This window comes from Trichechus manatus, unplaced genomic scaffold (genome assembly GCF_000243295.1).
Source record: "Trichechus manatus latirostris isolate Lorelei unplaced genomic scaffold, TriManLat1.0 scaffold00018, whole genome shotgun sequence".
In the NCBI taxonomy this organism is placed as follows: Eukaryota; Metazoa; Chordata; class Mammalia; order Sirenia; family Trichechidae; genus Trichechus; species Trichechus manatus.
Window position 1 is genome coordinate 7,767,680 of NW_004443954.1, and position 20,460 is coordinate 7,788,139.

Consider the following 20,460-nt stretch of genomic DNA (forward strand, 5'->3'; position numbering starts at 1 on the left):
GTGCTGGGAGCAGAGCGCGTCCTTTGGACCTGAGGTTCCTGCGCAGAGAAGCTCCCAGACCAAAGGAAGACTGACGACATGGACTTTCCTCCAGAGCCAATGGAGAAAGCGTTCCCCTGGAGCTGATGCCCTGAATTTGGACTTGTAGCCTACTGGATTGCGAGAGAATGGACTTTCTTTGTTGAAACCATCCAATTGTGGTATTTCTGTTGGAGTAGCACTAGATGACTGAGACAGTTTCCATTCATCTGGTTTCCCTGCCCTCTTGCATTCTCAAGTTTGTTTTAAAGTAATTGTTGACCGTTTGGTTTCACGTAGATGATTTTTTTTTTTTTTGTATGTTCCCTTTTAGAATACAAACTAGTTTAAAAATATTTCTTAAAGAAGATGGTGAATTTAAACCAACTATTGCTCTTGATGGTAATGGGGATAATGGGGGGAAAACAAAACAAAACAACACTCTGAACTGGCTTCAAACCCTTTCCACTCTCCTTCCTGACCTGAGATGCTCTCTGGATGTTTTAGAAAGTGATGACCACTGTGTGCTGTGGCATCTGTTCTTTTGCTGTGAGGCCTGTGTCAAAATAACTGAATCATTTAAAAGAAAAAAAATGCTGCTCAAAATAACCAAGGATCAAAGGCGTCTTATCTGTCCCTGCTTGTGAGTAGAAAGAATGAGCGAGGGACTATTTTCTTTAAATATGGTGATATGAATTACCTTGGCTAACTTTCAAGAAGTTACACAAGCCGAATGAGAGTTGGTATCACTGCTGCGATACTGCAGTGAAGTGTGGATGGCTTTTGATGTCATCTTGTTGCCTGCAGTAGCCATGCCACAAATGTATACAAGAAGGTGGCCTCCTAACACTGTGTTGCAGTCTGGGGTTTAGCAGTCATTTGAAGACCTTAGGCCTGGACATACAACGTTTTTCTCTGGGACCGTCCTGAGTGCAATCCCAGGCCGGAGACAGGGCCTAAATTATACTTGTAACCTGACCCACCAGCAGCATCTGTTCCTTGCTGCCACGGGGGTGGGGGTGGGGGGTGGACACGGACAGGGGAGAGGGTGGGTTCTTCACCAGAAGGGATTAGCAGTGAGGAGTGGGGGATGGGGAACAGCATGGAAGCAGAGGCTGTTGCATTAGAGAGCAAATTCAAGTGAGGCATAGTCACTCCAGGTCAGGTGGCCTGGGGAGAACCAGCAAAGGTCAGGGTCAGGCCCTGGGGTGGTGTGGAGTAAGAGTTAAGAGTCAGGGCTCTTTGCCTGTAAACCACAGGAACCCACCCTGTCAAACAAAGACTCTGTGGGGTAGGGGGTACAGGTGGCTGACAAGGACAGGGCAGCCCCAGGGCTCGAGGGAGCATGACGAATGGATGGATCAGCTCCAGCTGCTTTTGTTACTTTACTCCAGAATGAAAGCCCATGTCCTTATCCCTTCTCTGTTCAACATATATTTATTCGTGCCCACAGTGGGCCCCATTTAGGCACTGATTATGCGCTAGTGGAAAAGACACTCCTGGCTCTTATGGAGCTGACATTCCAGTGGGGAGAGACAGATGATAAACAAAGAAACAAATGTAAGGTCTTCATCCGGTGATTAGAAAAATCCAGCAGGTAGTGTGATAAAGACTGACAGGCCCAGCATGCAGCCGTGAGATGTGGTGGTGGGCCGAGGCTTCTCTGAGGAGTAATATCCCAGCAGAGATCTGGAAGAAGTAAGAGAATGAGTCAAGTGGGTACCTAGGGGAAGATATTCCAGGGGAAGAGAGTCTGATCAGCCCGGGGTGGCCACCTCTCCACCCAGGAGCAGATTATCCAATAAGCAAGGTAAGCATGGGTTTACTTGTGCTTACTTACTAATCTGTAGTGTCTTAGTCATCTAGTGCTGCTATAACAGAAATACCACAAGTGGATGGCTTTAACAAAAAGAAGTTTATTCTCTCACAGTCCAGTAAGCTAGAAGTCTGAAGTCAGGGCGCCAGCTCCAGGGGAAGGCCTTCTTTCTCTGTCAGCTCTGGAGGCAGGTCCTTGTCATCACTCCTCCCTTGGTCTAGGAGCTTCTCTGCTCAGGAGCCTCAGGTCCAGAGGACGCGCTCTGCTCCTGGCACTGCTTTCTTGGTGGTATGAGGTTCTCATATCTCTCTGCTCACTTGTCTGTTTTTTATTTCAAAAGAGATTGGCTTAAGACACTAATCTTGTAGATCTCATCAATATAACTGCCACTAATCCATCTCATTACATCATAGTGATAAAATTTACAACACGTAGGGAAGTCACATCAGATGACAAAATGGGAATCGTGACCTAGCCAAGTTGACAGATATTTCGAGGGGACACAATTCAATCCATGACATGTAGTAAACAATTTCATATCAAAGATATGATGAAACCCATATAAAATTGTTCCCTACAGATTAGTAACTAAGCATCAGTAAGCCTGTGCTTACCTTGCTTACTGGGTCATCCACTCCTGTCAGGGATTATACATTTGAAAGAGGCTTTGATTCTGCAGAAAGGTGCTGTGGGGTTGGGAGAGAGACAGATGCCAGCCGTACCTGGAAGCAGAATCTTTGATATGGTGAAAAAATGTGAAATGATCTGTTGAGTAAGGTAAACACTTGCTTATTTTGCCTGATTCATGGAGGACAAGGCCCCCTGAGCGATAGGGGATGAGTGGTTCCCAAAGGAAAACAGAATTGCTTTTACCAAAACCCAAACAAACAAAAAACCAAATCTGTTGCTGTCTAGTTGATTCCGACTCATGGTGACCCTATGTGTCAGAGTAGAACAGCTCCCTAGGGTTTCCTTGATTGAAATTTTTATGGAAACAGATTGCCAGGCCTTTCTTCTGCAGTGCCACTGAGTGGTTTCCAACTGCCACCCTTTAGGTTAGTAGTATATCACAAACCATTTATGCCAAGTAGGGGCCATTTACAAAAAACAAAAAAAAGAGGGTGTAGAAACTGAACAGGCAGAAAGAAAAGATATTCATTCACCCCAGGTGACGTTGGGGGTTCTTTCACTGAATTCCGCCCATAAGCAAAGAAGGAATGAGAAGGGGAGTTGTTTGCACTCTCAAGAGAGGCTTCCAGCTGCGACTTGGTACCCCAGACTCCTGACTGAAGTCTAGTGACTGGTGCAGAAGTAGAGAGGAGGGGAGGGGAGCGACAGATACAAGTGCTCACGAGACCCCAAGGACTAGTGCCCTGACTTCCAGTCTACAGAGCACAGTGGAAATGACTTTTTCCTCCACTGTCCTGTGGAAAATACAGAGAAGCCATTTCCAGATGCCACCAAATGGTAGAGGAAGCCAGTGCAATGCTGCCACCTGGTACTCATGGTCCTCAGAGAAGAAAGGACAGGCAGCCTGCACATAGCTGCGTGTGCACGAACATCCCAGATGGCACCAGGTGGTGATCGCTCTCTTCTGCCTCCCTCAGGACACAAGATCACTTGCAATTCCTGAACCCGCCATGTACCTCCAAACGTGAGTTCCTTTGCCAACGCTGGCCCTTCGCTTCTAGTGTCCTTTCTTCCATCCTTCGAGGCTTTTGCCAGAAGTCATCTTTTTATGAAACTTTTTCTGTCCACCACCAACTAGTTATAACAAATCATTCGTCTCCCATGCCTCAGCGTATCGCTAGTGCTCGGTGCACTGATGTCATTGAGCCTTGAATCTTGGTTAGTTTTCTGTGTTTTTCTCTTGGAGGACTGAGCTTCAGCCATATTCACCTTTCTCAGAGTCCCTCCTTGTCCCAGTGCCTTGCATGCACTGAGTGGCCACTTGGCATTGTGGCATGAATGAGTGGATGGGAGACCACCAGCTCTGACCTCACATTGTGGAGTCCTACTCAACTTTTGAGGTATGAGACCGGTAAGGAGGTGGCTACTCTAGCCCTGCCTGATATGAGGATCTTTGCTGGTGTTGATTGGGCCCCTTGGTACCCCAGGTCCATTGGGGCTCATGGCTGGCTGGTTGACCACTGCTAGGAGATCCAGAATCAATTCTCGTGGTTCAGTGGCATAGGTTTCTAGGCTGGTTGAGTTTCCCAATATAGACTCTGTAGAGTTAAGAGAGCTGTTTCACAGGGTTGCAGCTACCCCTACGTGAAATCCCTGCTCAGGATAATGCCTGATGCAGTCAGATTGGGCTTCTGTGATGAGGAAGGAGGCTCATCTTTTCACTCTGCCCAGGATGGAGGTGGAAGCCCCAAAAAGAGGTGAAATAGGTGCAGGCAAGCGTTGCAGCGTGCTGTTATGCCTCCTCTCTCTTCATTGGGAAGACCAACCGGTGAGTCTTCCCAGAGCCAGGCCGGAGCGCTGAGGGAAGAGGCCTACAGCTGGTTCGTTTCCATCCGCGGGGGGTCAGTGGGTTCCTCATCAGGGAGCAAGGATTTAAACTCACATTCTCCCCTTACTGAACAATGTGAGAAAGCAATCAGAGGATCCAGCAAATCAAATATGCCTTATGCAAAGTGAGACTTGAGCCCTGGAGAGAATTAACCCTGAGTCTTTCAGGCCGCCGTCCTTAACCAGCTGGCTGAGCCCTGAAGGGCAGCTGGAGCAGCGACTACAGAGAGACTGGGAGAGAAAGGCCCAGGTGTCATGGGAAGCCAGGCCCAGCCTTTAATTAGCTATTACCAAAATGGATCACAAAATAAGCAAACAGAAGAGTAAGAGAAACAGAGATGATTAAAAAAAAGATAATGGAAGAAGGATTTATAAAAAAGAAAGTGAAACAATTAAACATTAAAAAATAAGACAACATTAAGGAGCATAACAAAGATTTAAAGTTTTAAAATCAAGAGAATTTATAAAAATTAATAATTTATATATATATATGGAGCCCTGGTGGTGGCGCAGTGGTTAAGAGCTGGGCTGCTAACCAAAAGGTTGGCAGCAAATCTACCAGCCACTCCTTGGAAACCCTATGGGGCAGTTCTACTCTGTCCTATAGGGTCACTATGAGCCGGAATTGACTTGATGACAATAGGTTTGGTTTTTGGTTTGATATACCCACCCACTGTCCTCGAATCAGTTCTGACTCATAGCAACCCTATAGGGTTTCCAAGGCTGTAAAGTTCTATGGAAACAGATTGCCACATCTTTCTCCCTTGAAGCCACTGGTGGTTTCCAACCAGTTAGTAGTCGATCACTTTAACCACTGCACAGCCAGGGCCCATAGTTTGGTGTATATATATATAAACAGATGGCAGCTGAAAAAGAGACTATCAAGAATTCATTGCTGTAAAGCTGATTCTGACTGATGGTGACCCTATGTGTTACAGAGTAGAACTGCTCTATAGGGTTTTCTTGGCTGTAATCTTTATGGAAGCAGATTGCTAGGCCTTTCTTCCACAGCCTAATAAAAATAGGGCTAAAAAGTAAGAAAACTTACTTAAAATATGAGAAATAGAAGGTAACAAATAATTTAAAATAAATTAATTTGAAAAGCTGTATTTTTATTAACACCTCTATGAAAAACATTTTAAAAAGAGAAGACACATTAAAAATAAAGCTAAAACAGTTTATGGTGTAGAAGTAAAAGTGATATTAGAGTATGGTAAAGTTTAACCCTACAGATGAGGAGTTGAAAATATGGAGGTAAAAATTAGCACCAACCCTACTGAAACTCTTCCAAAAAATGAAAGAGGAGGAAATACTTCCAAACACATTCTATGAGGCCAGCATTGCCTGGATTCCAAGTCCAAATGGATACCAAGGTTGTAATAAAAGAAAACTACAGACCAAAATTCCATATGAATATAGATGTGAATATCCTCAATGAAATGCTAGCAAATTGAATCTAACAGCACATTAAAAAGAGTATACACTCTGATCAAATGGGATTTATCCTAGGAACGGAAGGGTGGTTCAGCATAAGAAAGTCAGTCAATATAATAAACCACATTAATAAAATGGAGAATAACCCACATGATCTTCTCAATAGATGCATAAAAAGCATTTGAAATAGTTTAACACCCTCTAATAATAAAAACACTTAGCAGACTAAGAACAGAAGGAAACCTCCTTCACATGATAAAGGGCATTTATGAAAGACCTACAGCTAACATTATACTCAGTGGTGAAACAAGGCACAGATAAACCCATTTTTGCTACTGCTGTTCAACATTGTACTGAAAGTTCTAGCCAGAGAAAACAGTCAAGACAAAGAAAGTCATCAAAGTTGCAAAGAAAGAATGTTTATAGGAACATTATTCATAATAGTCATAATAGTTTCATTTGGAAAGAACGCAAATCTCCATGAGTGGAAGAATGAATAAATTGTGGTACATTTATTCAGACATAAAAAAGGAGTGAAGTACTGATACATGCTACAGCTCATATGAACCTTGGAAACATTATGCCAAGTGAAAAAAGCCAGACACAGCCAAGTCACAATAGTATGATTCCATTTATATAAAGTCTCCAGAACAGACAAATCAGTAGAGACAGAAAGATGAGTGGTTGCCAGGCGATGGAGGGAAGTGGAAATGGGAAGTAACGTCTTGAAGGGTAGGGGGTTTTCTTCAGGTGTGATGAAAACGTTTCACCCTGGAGAGAGGCAGCGGTCGCCCAGCGTAGTGAACACATTAAATGCTACCGAATTCTACACTTTAACATGGTTACAATTTATGTTTTGTGAATTCACCTCAATAAAAAAGAACTGGAAAAAAAGATGGAGGTAGAGGGGCTTAAAAATAGAAGTTAATGTGCTTTCATGTGAAAAGCATAAATGATCACAAAATAAGGTAAGAGGTAATTTCAGAAGAAAATTTAAAAGGAGGATTGAAGAGAAAAGAGCTTGGGGAAGCCTCAGTGAAGGGCAAACTGGCTGGAAGCCGGCAAGGAGACGGTTACTCAGGTATCGGTGGGGTCAGCCTTGCCCCAGAGCAGCCTCTCAGCTGAGCCAGCCCTGATGAAGGCAGGTGCTGGCTCCGTCCTGTCGAAGAGGTCCCTTTTCAGCCCTTTGCCATCAAGAGAAGCTTCATAAACATTATTCATAGTGGCCCAAAGGTTGAAACAACCCAGGTGTTCATCAACAGATGAATGGATAAGCAAAACGTAGTATGGTAGACATATTGTTGTTAGCTGCCTTTGAGTAGGCCCCCGGGTCATGGCGACCCCACGCACAATGGAACAAAAGGCCGCCCAGTCCTGCGCTATCTCCATGATTGGTTGGGATGGGACCGTTGTCATCGGCTGTGAATATTATTCAGCCATAAAGAGAAATTATTCAGCCCTAAAGAGAAATGAAGATCTGATACGTGCCATGACAAGGATGAACCTTGAAAACATTATGCTGAGTGCGATGAGTCAGACACAAAAGGATAAACATTGTATAATCCCACTAATATGAAATATCTAGAATAGGCAAATGCATAGAGACCCGAGTTTATTAGTGGTTACCGGGGGACGGGGTGAGGGGAGGGATGAGAGTTACTGCTTGAGGAGTACTGAGTTTCTCTTTAGGGTGATGAACAACTCTTGAAGATGGATGGTGGTGATGGTTGCACAACACGGTGAATGTAATTAATGTCCCTGAATTGTACACTTAAAAATGGTTAAAATGTTGGTTATAGTTATATATATTTTATCACACACACACAAAAAAGAATGACTTCTTAATTCCACGGAAGTGCACGGCTGAACTTGGTATGGGTTTGGGGCAGGGAGTTGTATTTCTCACTGGTGTCTGGTTCTGTGCAGTATGTGTAATAATAGAGCTCCAAATAGGTCGATACACCCTTCGGGAAATAATCCCATTCAAACATTTGTGATAACAAAAAGCTGGCATGAGTAAGGTATAGCCACATGAGGATGCACCATTGAGCCAAAAAAGTTCTAGAATATTTATTAAAGTTTTTATAGGAAACTTTGAGATATTTACATGAAAACATACTATAGAGCAATAAGTACTATATAGTTCCAGCAATTAAAAAAGTTTATATAGTGTATGAATAGTAAAAAAAAAAGAAAAATGTTTATTACTATTATTATCTAGGTGGTAGGGACTGTGGGTGATTTTTAAAACAAATATATTTTTGTGCTTTGGGGAGTTCTTCCTACAATGAATGTAAACTATATTATGTAATCATTACAAAAAACCCTAAAGGTTATTTTAAAAGAATACTAACAACAGATATAGGCACATGTTCAATTTCAGAAAGATACCCTATAGTGGTCCTTTTTTTTTTTTAATTGTACTTTTAGATGAAGGTTTACAGAACAAACTGGCTTCTCATTAAACAGTTAGTACACATACTGTTTGATGACATTGGTTAACATCCCCATGACATGTCAACAGTCTCCCTTCTCAATCTTATACTGGTCCGTTTTGTGAGGAAGGAGGAGTCTTGATATTATCTTTCTCAAGTGCCGTCTGCCCAGCCCCATCATAAAAATTAATTCTTGGATCAAAAATAGTGGATTCCAGAGAAGGTAATTCGTTAAGGTGATCTAAAGCTATTAAGCGTGTCTTCTTCTGTTGAACAATAAATGTATTCAAAATTAATATTTAATACTATTTATTAGAGAATAAATCATTCAACCTATGCAAATACAATTTAATGTTTCTTGAGTATTTCTTATATGCGAAGTACTTTACGTGTGTAACCTTATTTAATACACATTTTTAGAGAAAAGAAAATCAGGCTCAAAGAGGTCCAGTAACTTTGCCATTTTACAAAAGTGAGGGAGCTGGGAGTCCAACCTTACGCAGTTTGACCCCAGAGTCCTTGCTCATATTCCCTGCACTATACTGACTTCGGAAACGCTGGAGGCATAGTGGTTAAGAGATGTGGCTGCCAACCAAAAGGCTGGCAGTTCAAATCCACCAGGCACTCCTTGGAAACCCCATGGGGCAGTTCTACTTTGTCCTATAGGGTCGCTATGAGTCGGAATTGACTCGATGGCAATGGGTTTAGTTTTTTTTTCTTTTTAATACTGACTTAGGAATCCCTGGGTGGTGCAAACAGTTAATGAACTTGGTTGTTAACCAAAGGTTGGAAGGTAGAATCTATCCAGAGGTGCCTCGAAATAAAGGCCTGGCAATCTACTTCTGAAAAATCAGCCATTGGACACACTATGGAGCACAGTTGTACTCTGACACACATGGGGTCTCCATGAGTTGGAATCGACTCCACAGCAACTGGAAAAAAAAAAAAAAAAACTGACTTAAGTGCTTCCTGTGTGAATAGTTCCATGTTTTAGTTCTTGGGGAGATTCAGAGATGTGTAGTTCATGTTGCCTGCCTTTAAAGAGTGTCTAACCTAGTTGGAAAGATAAAAAAAAGGTAATGTATGATGTGTAGCAATAATATACAACATGTTACTGTGGGAGGTACAGAGAATACTTGATATGAGTTCCAAGGAGAGAAATTTCTGTGGCCTGCGTAGGTTAGGGGAAGTCTTATTGAAGAGCTGATCTTTGAAAAAGGGAGGAGTAACATGTGCTGTAGACCAAGAAATAAATAGGATGTTCCAGAAAGAAGGAATAGAGAGTGACCGTGAGGCCAGCACACAGAAAGCAGGGACTCCAGGGAGACCGTCAAGCCTGAAGGGATGCTACCGGAAGATATAAATATTCTGACTGGGTGAGATGACATGGAAGCATCATCAAGAGATAAATAATGTTCAAGGCTAAAGGATAGACAGGGTCGGGGTGAAGGTGAGGACAGGAACGTTAGGTGAGCAGTGAATAAACAGCAAGAGAAGGGAGTGAAGAGTGTGATGATGTCAGGTGGTTCAGTATCTAAATCCACGACTAAGGGCGTAGTGGTTAAGAGCTCGGCTGTTAAGCAAAAGGTCACCAGTTCAAATCCACCAGATGCTTCTTGGAAAACCCTATGGGCAGTTCTACTCTCTCCTATAGAGTTGCTATGAGTCAGAATTGACTCTACAGCAACTTGTCATTGTAAGGACCAAGTGATGGACATTCCTTTGATGTGGAATCTGTAGGTCTTGTCAGGAAGGGAGGAAGCAGATCCAGACAAAGGAGAAGCCAGAGAACTAGGACAGGGAGTAAGGGACACCATCATTCTTTTGACCATGATATGTAATCAATTCCATAAACATTCATTGAATGCCCACCATGCCCAAACACTAAACTGCGTGCATTAGATAATATAAAATAATAATAGCAACAAAAAAATTATTCTTATATAGCCCTTACCATATGCTAGGCATTCCATGTCCTTTACAATCTATATTAATGCCCTTAACAACCTTATGAGTAAGTACTTCTATCATCTCAATTTTACAGATGAGGACACTGAGTCTCAGAGAGGTTAAGCAACCTGCTTAAGATCACGTGATTAGCAAGAGTTGGGATTTGAACCCAGGATTTTGGAGTCTGGGCTTTGACCACTACACACAATACTATATATGATATGGTTCCTGTTGCCAAATATGAAGAGGTTACTTGAAAATACGAGATATAAATACTTGAAGAGATAAGTAGAAGTAAAAAGTGGGGTGTATTTAATCTCAAATGAGTGGAATGGTCCAGTTCTCTCAAAGAGGAGTGTGCACACCCCAGGAAGAGTGCAAGACAGTCCACTAGGGTGCAGGAAGAAAAGATTGGATCTTCTGTTTATTTTTATATTAATTGTTAATTGAATAGCCTGAACTTCCAGTATAAGCTTTTCATCAGGAAAGAAAACCAGTCTAATGAGACATAGTCAAAAACCATGAAATTATCAAGTTCACTCTATGACGTATGGATTGGCATCTGCCATCTTGAGAGATGATATACACCAAGGAAAAGTTTCATCATTAACATCTCTTGTGGTTAATGGCAGTAGAATGCTCATTAACTCAGTGAGGGCGATGAGAATAATGGGAGTGGATACGCGCTGAGTGCACCCTGCATGGCAGCATTGCCTGGGCATTGGAGATATAGCGTGAGCACCACTGCCCAGAATCCTACCCTCAGGTAGCTCACATTCTAGTTGGGAAGGACAGATAATAAACAAGATGAGCCAATGCAATGTATAGTGTTTTAAGTGGTGACATAGGCTGTGGAGAAAAAGCAGGGAAAGGGGTAGGGAGAACTGAGAAGAGGCTCTCAGTTTTTATGTAGGTGGCCAAATAAGGCCTCAGTGAGAAGGAACAGTTCGAGTAACTATGTAGAGGAAGTAAGGAAATGATCTTCTAGAGGAATTTCATTCAACACACACACACACACACACACACACAGAGCAAGTGCTAGCGCCTTAAGGCAGAAATATGCTTGGAAGGTTGAAGAGTGAGGAGGTCAGTATGGCTGGAGCAGAGTGAACAAGGAGGGTGGGGGCCTTGTAGTCACGTAAGAATTTTGGCTTAAACTGTGAGTGAGATGGGAAGCCACTGGAGCCTGGGCAAAGAAGTGACATAATCTGGCTCATATTTTAAGAGGATCACTCAGGCTGCTGTGTTGAAAATAACGTGTAGGACGTCAGGATGGAAGCAGGGATACCAGTTGGAAGGCTAGAGCAATTATCCAGATGAGCGATAATGGCAGCTTGGGACCAGGGTGTTAGTAATAGAGGTGAGGAGAAGGGGTTGGGTATTGGATATGATTTGATAGTAGAACCAACACAATTTACCGATGCATTAGATGGGAGCTGTGAGAGGGAGGTTAGTAGTACATTCACGTTATTTATACAGAAAAGACATCCAGGCAATAAATGCTCAAAACCTGTTACCTATGGAGGTGCATGGTGAAAAAGTGTGAGGCCACTGGAATAGACATTGTATAGCCTACAAGGATTTAGAAGAGAGAGAGAGACCACTCAGGGAAGGACGATCAATGGATAGGATTCAGAAATGTGGAAGGGACCAGGGAGGGCACTATGGGGTCAGCAAAGGAAGACAGTAGCTCTGCCCCAGGCGTGTTCTGAGCGTCAGTCTGGCCTTGAGTATAGCAATGGGTTTTCAGATTGGAATGGTAACAGGCCAGTTTATTCTGCACTTGAACGCCAGGTAGAGCAGTTTAGACTTTTTTCTTTAGGCCGTGGAGAAGGATTGGGAGTTTATGATGAGGAGAGTGAGTGGTATGAGTTTGCTTCAACAATTTACTCCTCTAACAAGGTCTGAATGAGTGCCAATGGTTAATAAACTAATAAATGTTAACGCAGTGTTCAGAAAGGTTTAATATCCTCCCAGAGAATGATTTATTCACTAAATGGAACCATGTCAAAGAGTTGCGTCTACATATATATATATATATATTTTTTTTCCCTTGCTAATGAGAATGATTGTTGGAATTAAAGTGCTTGCTATATAGCAAAAATATATTTTTCTTATTACATTTTTAAAAGCTTTATTTACATTTTGTAAAGTAGTTAAAATTTTTTGGTGAATAGTATTTAATTAATTTTCCATTCAGTGGGTAATTGCCTTGTCTTGCCAGTACACATACTAGACAATTCTGCTTGGCACTCTTAACATGTTGTACTCAAGTGCCCCAGGCATAAACAGTATGGCGGAAATACCCTTTTCCTTGTCTGTGTTTGTAAGACAATCTCTTTCATGCCAGAGAAGTATTTTGGGACGATGATTCATGTCACATTTTGGCCTCATTATAGTTCTTAAGTTGTAAGTGGTGCTGGTTTGCCTGGAGGTGTAAAAATAAATGTTATCTTCATATGCATGTGGGAATACCTGTAACAGAAAAAAGTACTTTGTATCCTTGAGTTACATTTTAGGCGATAAACAGAGAGGTTAACAAGATATTTATCATATTTCTGATTTTATTTCACTAAAAACATGCTTCCAAAAGAGAACCAATTATACTATGGCCCCCGGACACCCTGCTAACTCAGAACTGAAGCCACTCCGGAAGTTCACCTTTCAGCCAAAGATCAGACTGGCCTATAAAACAGTAACACATGTGAGGAACGTGCTTCTTAGTTCAATCCAGTGTATGAGACCAAATGAGCAACACTTGTCCAAAAGCAAAGATGAGGAGGCAGGAAGGGACAGGAAAACTGGACGAATGGACAAGTTTCCTGAGGTGGAAAGGGAAAGGGGGAGAGTAGTGTCACATTTTGGGAACTGCAACCAATGTCACAAAACAATTTGTGTATAAATTGTTGAATGAGAAATTAATTTGCCCTGTAAACTTTCACCTAAAGCACAATAAAATTTTTTCTCTATTTCTTTCTTTATTGTGCTTTGGATGAAGCGTAAACCTTCATCTAAATTAGTTTCTTATTAAACAATTAATACACATATTGTTTTGTGACATTGGTTGCCATCCTCATGATGTGTCAATACTCACTCCTTCTCGACCTTGGGTTCCCCATTTCCATTCGTGCAGTGAAGCACAATAGATTTTTTTTTTAAATAGCCAAAACAAAAGAATACCAATTACTTGAGGCTGAGTTCTCCATTTCCAAACACAGATGGAGCAGTCAAAGAAACAAACGTCTTATCGTTATAATTAGATGATCCCGTAAGATACACACTGCACTGTCTCTTGAAATAAGAGAAACAAGATTATTCAGTTTATTAGTTGCAGATGATAAAGTAAGGTGAAACTCTTCTGGTTATTCTAATTTGCTTTCTGATAAATATAGCACCATTTACAGAATATGGTGTGAAACTTCCTTATTTCTTCAGTGGTTAAAATGCATGATTATAATAGAAATGAGAAATACTTAAAACCTTAGCAGTTATCATGCTTTGCATGCAATGATACATTGGGAAAACATGGGTTTTGAAGGTGGCTAGACTTTGCTATAACTCTCAAGGAATTTTGTATCCTATCTCCCTATTTAAAGATGGCAAAGTATTATTTATTCTAGGATTTTAAATCACAGCAGTGAAAATAGAAAAATAAAAAATATACAGAAGAATGCTAATGAATTTGTTGTTGTTGTGTGTGTTTTGACATAAGCCTATTTAGAGGGCAAAATATTTTGGATAGAATGACAACCTTTCTGATCCACTGCCAGTAAGACACATACGCCGCCCCCCACATTAGCTATGTGCATTTAAAAATTATTTTCAAATACAGCTGTGGGTCAGTGCTTTCCATCTTACTCATCTTTGAATAAGATTCCTCAATTAACAAACCAAATGCACTGCAAGATCTTTGATTTTGAAGTGGTGGTTTGAAAAATATTGGTGATTTGAAGCCAACTTAAGCAGCTGTGTCAATTCAGCTAAATCTGGCTTGATGCTCAAATCTGGCTGTGTGTTCCCTTATGCTACTAGAGACTTCCAATTATGACAAATGATATTTACTCTTTTTCTTTTTCCTTCTTATCTAGAACTTTCCTTTTATCTTCTCTTGGTTATTTAGTGAGTGCCTCATTAACTAGCCCGGGTCTCCGTTTTACTTTCATAAATTAGAATTTAATGGGCCTGGGGTTGAGGGCTGAGAATTTATATTAAGAAACAAAACAAAAGCAACAAAAAGCTCTCTAGATGATTCTGATGCTCTGTGAGGATAACAGCCAAAAATTAAGTGAAGAACAAGGTTAGAAACCCAAATGTCCACATAGACACAATCAGGTTCCCCAATTCTGGAAGTTGCTGCTTGGATTTAACTGCGACATATGTATGATATGATAGTGAAATTAGAGAGCTCTAGAGACTTAAGTAAAACGTTGCTGTATTTCATGTTTTCCCTTCTGTCTTCCCAGCCATCATGTATGTCATGGGCGCACTTGGTCCTGCAGTGGGGTATTTATTAGGTGGACTTCTTATTGGTTTTTATGTTAACCCCAGAAATCCTGTTTACCTTGACCAGAATGACCCTCGTTTCATTGGAAACTGGTAAGAATTGTTTTCTAATTTTTTAAATTTCACTTATTACTAATAATAGAGTTGTAGTACCCTAGGGTTACAATAAAATTTCCCAAATGAGGAAATGAAAAATAATTAAAAATCACCTAGGAGGGTGTAGTAGACAGAATAATAACCCTTAAAGATATCTACATTCGAATTCTCAGAATCTGTGAATGTTACTTTACAAGGCAAAAGGGACTTTGCAGATATGATTAAGGATTTTGAGATGAGGTTATCCTGGATTACCTGGGTGGGCACAGTGTAATCACAAGGGAAAGAGTGAGGCAGGGGACTCAAAGTCAGAGATGGGGATATGATAATGGATGCAGAAGTTGGAGTGATGATGTGCTTTGAGGTGGAAGAAGGGTCCACAGGTGGATTCTAGAAACTAGAAAGGCAAGGAAATGAGTTCTCACCGAGAGCCTCTAGAAGCAATGGAGCCCTATGACTCATTTTTGACTTCTGACCTCTAGAACTATAAGATAATAAATCTGTGTTGTTTTAAGCTGCTGAGTTTGTGGTAATTTGTTACAGCAGCAGTAAGAAACTAATACAGCAGATTTAGTAAATCTCCTTAATTAGTATTCTCTAAGGTTGGGGTGTTTCCTTTATAATGTGGATACTTTCCTGTTTATTTTAACCATACTTTTCATTATCTTCTCTGTGCCTTTTTAAATACTTTTTTCCCACTTCCTTATTATATTTGCATTTCTGTTTTGTCCACCCTCCCCTGCTGCTCAGAACTGTAGCCCAACCTTCCCACTGCTGCACTCTTAGGGAATCTTTTCAGTGGACAATATTTTGTTTCCCTACATGCGCTGTGGATTTAGCTGTTCTTTCACTTACTAGACTGTAATTGCCCTGCTAAATAAGTAATGTTTAGGGCACAGAATGAGAACTCAAACTTTGGATATTATGTTATTTATCTGAATCACCAGGGCAGTGTTTGAGTTCTTCATATTCTCACCTTGAACATAAGTTAGTTCTTCATGACTGCAAGCACTACTGAAAGTATGACTTCCTTTCACATGGATTAGTAATAGGTATACGTCGATAAGAAAAATTTCATTTTATAAGAAAGAGAATACTTCAGTATTATGTGTCAAGTAATTACCTTTTAAGGCGTTTCTTAGAGTACTTGTGTTCTCTCTGCGTTTCATTATAGCACAATAACCCGATTACTCTGAGATTGATGGGAATAATGTTTAACACTATCTTCAAAGCAGTTAACAAATACTAATTAAGTTATACAACATTTCTCATTTTCATTAGTAATGCCCTTGGAAGATGGAAGTGCTAAGATCTACAGGAGCCTGGCCTGGTAGAATTTTCAAACCTTTCAAAATGGAGTTCCCCTATCAGAGTTAGGGGAATAACATGGGAGTTTTAATTTCTTGACTATTAGTGAAATTTTTGGACTCAGCTACTGTTTTCTTTCCAGTTCTGAATTAAATCAGAATAAGGATTTTTTTATTATTAGTTAACAAGATTATTAAAATATAGTTGTATAGATGTCCATGAGAAGGGCATGGAGGTGAAAGAACATCTGGAGTGCGAGAGACAGAGGCAAGGAGGGCCACCTCAGGGGCAAGGAGAAGGAAGGAGGGCAGGAGAGTTAGTGTTACAAGTGCATTATGCTGCCTTTGAAGTTTTCTAGTAGATATGAATCCTATGGAGAGCAAAATGGAATGATTAAGAGTGCAGACCTTGGAATCATATTCCTCTTGGATTAGATTCTGCCTGCCACTTAATGGCTGTGTGACTTTGAGGAAGTTACTCAACTTCTCTGTGTCTCTGGTTTTTTTTAATTCATAAAATGGAGGTAATTACAGTACATACTTCATAGGATTGTTGTGAGGAATGAAAGAGTATGTAAGTAGAGCTCTAAATAATTCCTGCTACTTAGTGTGTGTTAGCTGTTATTCAGTCCTTTGAGTTTAATTAATGTTTAAGTAATTTTATTCATTTTAATGGCCCAGTATTTTTCTACAAATGATAAAGTTTGACAATATTGAAATATAAATAGAAGTCTATTTAAAAATTGAGTAGCACTGTTTATAACAGACTTCTCCCTTGAACAGTGACATAGTTATTTGATGCAATGTTATTTTATATAATGTACAGCAGTAATGATAGGTTTTCAATAATATATGCTAAAGAGTGAAGGAAGGAATGAATGAATAATGCTAATATTTATTGAGGGCTTACTAAGAGCTTTACAAATGTCTCATTTAAGCCTTATAACAAACAGATGTAGTTATTGATATTATGCCCATGTCTTACTCATCTAGTGCTGCTATAACAGAAATACCACAAGTGGATAGTTTCAACAAAGAGAAATTTATTCTGTCACAGTCTAGTAGGTTACAAGTCCAAATTCAGGGTGTCAGCTCCAGGGGAAGGCTTTCTCTGTTGGCTCCGGAGGAAGGTCCTTGTCATCAGTCTTCCCTTGTTCTGGGAGCATCTCAGTGCAGGTCCCCATGTCTCTCTGCTTGCCTCTCTTTTATATCTCGAAAGAGATTGGCTTAAGACACTATCTAATCTTGTAGACCTCATCAATATAACTGCCACTAATCCATTTTATTACATCATAGTGATAGGATTTACAACACACAGGGAAATCCCATCAGATTACAAAATGACAGACAATCATATAATACTGGGAATCATGACCTAGCCAAGATGACAGATATTTTTGGGGGACACAGTTCAATCCCTGACAGCCCATTTTACAGATGGGGAAATTGATGCTTTGAGAGTTGAATAACTTGCCCAAAGCCTCACAGTCAATAGGAGCTGGAATAGAAAGCTGACTGCAGGGGCCAAGCTCTTAGTCAGTGTACTTAACTGACTCTTCTTAGTGAATGGTCTGAGAGTAACGTTTCATAAAAGTGATTTAAGTACCCTCACTTTTCAATTTATTGATGTATGTTTTCCAACACATCATGCACACTTTCTTGTGTCACCCCGCTTTTCTGTGCATCCTCCGTAGCCCCATCATTGTATCGCGTGTTACGTGAATGTTACTGGAGACTATTGAAGAATGTGGGCCTGTTTTCTCTGCTTCAGAATGACCCCAAACCATAGGCTTTTATACTGTTTTTACTTACTTTCTATAATTCTTCCCCTTCTTCTCCTGTTTAGTCTCACTTTGGGTTATTATGAGAGTATCTTTAATTTTGCATTTAATTTTATATTGATGGTTCTTGGGTGTAGCCTGGATGCAATGCAGATAAGCAAAAAACCAAAAGCAGACAAAACTACTCAGATAGCTGTTGCCACCGAGTCGATTCCAACTCATAGTGACCCTATAGCACAAGGCTGTAAATCTTTACAGAACCAGACTGCCACATCTTTCTCCGGCAGAGCAGCTGGTGGGTTCGAACCACCAACCTTTCACTTGGCAGCCAAGCACTTTAAGCACTGCACCACCAGGGCTCCTTGTAAACAAAACTAGCTACCAGTAATTGATTGCTGATTTGGGGGCAGGCAATTTATTAGCTACATTATGTACATTGCTTTATTTAATTTTGATGATGACTTGGAAGTAGTTATTACTATCCCGCTCTCCGATGAGAAAACCAGTTCAGAAAAGTTAAATGTTTTTCCTAGAGTCATATAGCTAGTGAGTGGTAAAGACAGACTAGGTGCTTAAGTTTATGTCTGAGGCCAAAGCTCATGAACTGCCCCTACACTGCACTTCCCGCCCATTCTGGAGAGAGCATGAGAGGTCTAGGGAACTCATGGGGTTTCAAAGGACTTGAATGTAGAGTCTTCAGAGAGAAATTCAAGAGTGGTAGGTGAACAGGGCCTCATAAGCTTACCAAGTGCTAAAGGGCGTGGATGTTATAGTAACTGTGTTCCCTGAGTACAGATGCCTTTTTTTTTTAACCTTCCTTTTCTTTTTTTATCTACCTAATTCAACTCATTCGTTCAGCAAATTTATTGAGCACTAATCTGTGTCAGGCTCTGGGTGTGTGATTTTATTCTGAGTAAGTGAGATTGTTAGAAGTCTGCCCTGAACAGTTTTCTCAAAAGAAAGCCTTTTTCTGATTACCTTAAAATCTTTATTTCATAGAACTTTAAATATCTTTGAAGAGAGCATACTGGATTATTAATGACTAGCTTGAGGAATCATTCTCTCAACTGCACTGTGACCTTTAGCCGCTGATAACAGCACTTTAATGGAAACACTTTATTTTTTAAAATGAATTTTCACTTTGCAATCGATCTCTATCCTCACAGAGTTGAATTCATCATTAACGCTTAAAATACTGATTAGATTCTGGTTACATCTGATGGAAACATGTTGATACAGAAGACAAAGTCTGAACATTTATGAGCTTTGACGCTTTAAGGTGACGACCCTGTTAGGTAGGACCAGGGACCTCTCCTTGCCAAGAAAGGGTTGAATGGGGACTGAAGAATTGCCCCCTGGAGAATCATTCAGTCAAGAAGCCCAAGGCCTAACACATGGCTCTAATACAGGACTAGAATTTAAGTTCTACTCTCTGTATTCACTTCCTAGCTCTCTGCAGCATGACAACTTCAGATGAGTTGAAAGACAGAGTCATAACTCTACACAAGATCCACTTCTGCTGGGAGGCTTTCTGACACAACTTGATTTACCCTCGCTGAAGTTTTATAACACTCATAATCTATTCCACAATGATCTAACACTTAATTGTGTTCATTCTTTAAGTTCTTGAAGATTGTTTTTTATATTTTTGGCTTATTTACAACTAGATTGTAAATTCTTGAAGGCAAGGATCAAGTCTAAATGTCTTTGGTAGCCCTCATAGTTGGTCAAGCACTGTGACGGTCGTGTGAGACTCAATACATTCTTAAGTGCTTGACACAAAATATTTGAACACCATCAGCAATTTAAAATACATGTCCCACAAGACATTGATGTTTTTTTCTAAGAAAAGTGTCTAAACTGGTCTAGGAAGCATGCTATGGAGTCTATATTATTTTTCTATTAAAATTATGATTTAGTGATTTATTATAAAATGCACTGAATTTCCTAGTGCTGCTATAACACAAATACCACAAGTGGGTGACTTTAAAGAATAGAAATTTATTTTCTCACAGTTCTGGGGGCTAAAAGTTCAAATCAAGGTCATGGCTGTATTGATTCCTTCTCTATCAGTAGCCCCAGGTGTTTCGTGGTTCCTTGGAGATCCTCACATGTCATCTGTCTTCCCCAGTATGTGCTTGTCTTTGTATCTAATATACTCTTTTTATAAATCAGAAGTGATTAGGTTTAGGACACACCCTAATGGTCTAGCATCATCAACATCATACGGAAGGTAATTACATTACATTACGTTATAGCCATAGGTATAGGGATTAGGATTTTAACACGTATTTTGGGGACACAATTCAATCCATAACGTACACATGTATCAGGACTGAACTAACACACTGGTGCTCAAAAATACTTATTGAATTGAATGAATTTCTAAACAGGCTGCCGATTATAATATTAGTTATCCTACTAGTATAATTATTGGGTAGATTTCTCACTTGTACCACAGAAAGAAGGAATCCCTTTATTTTCTTGGTTTGTCCAACTTCATACTACTTTACCGTTGATGAAGATAAAAAGTCTTTTTTCTGGAGAATTTAGTCACCTCAAAACTATACTTTGCTAATTTGTTTTCACTCACAACATAAAAG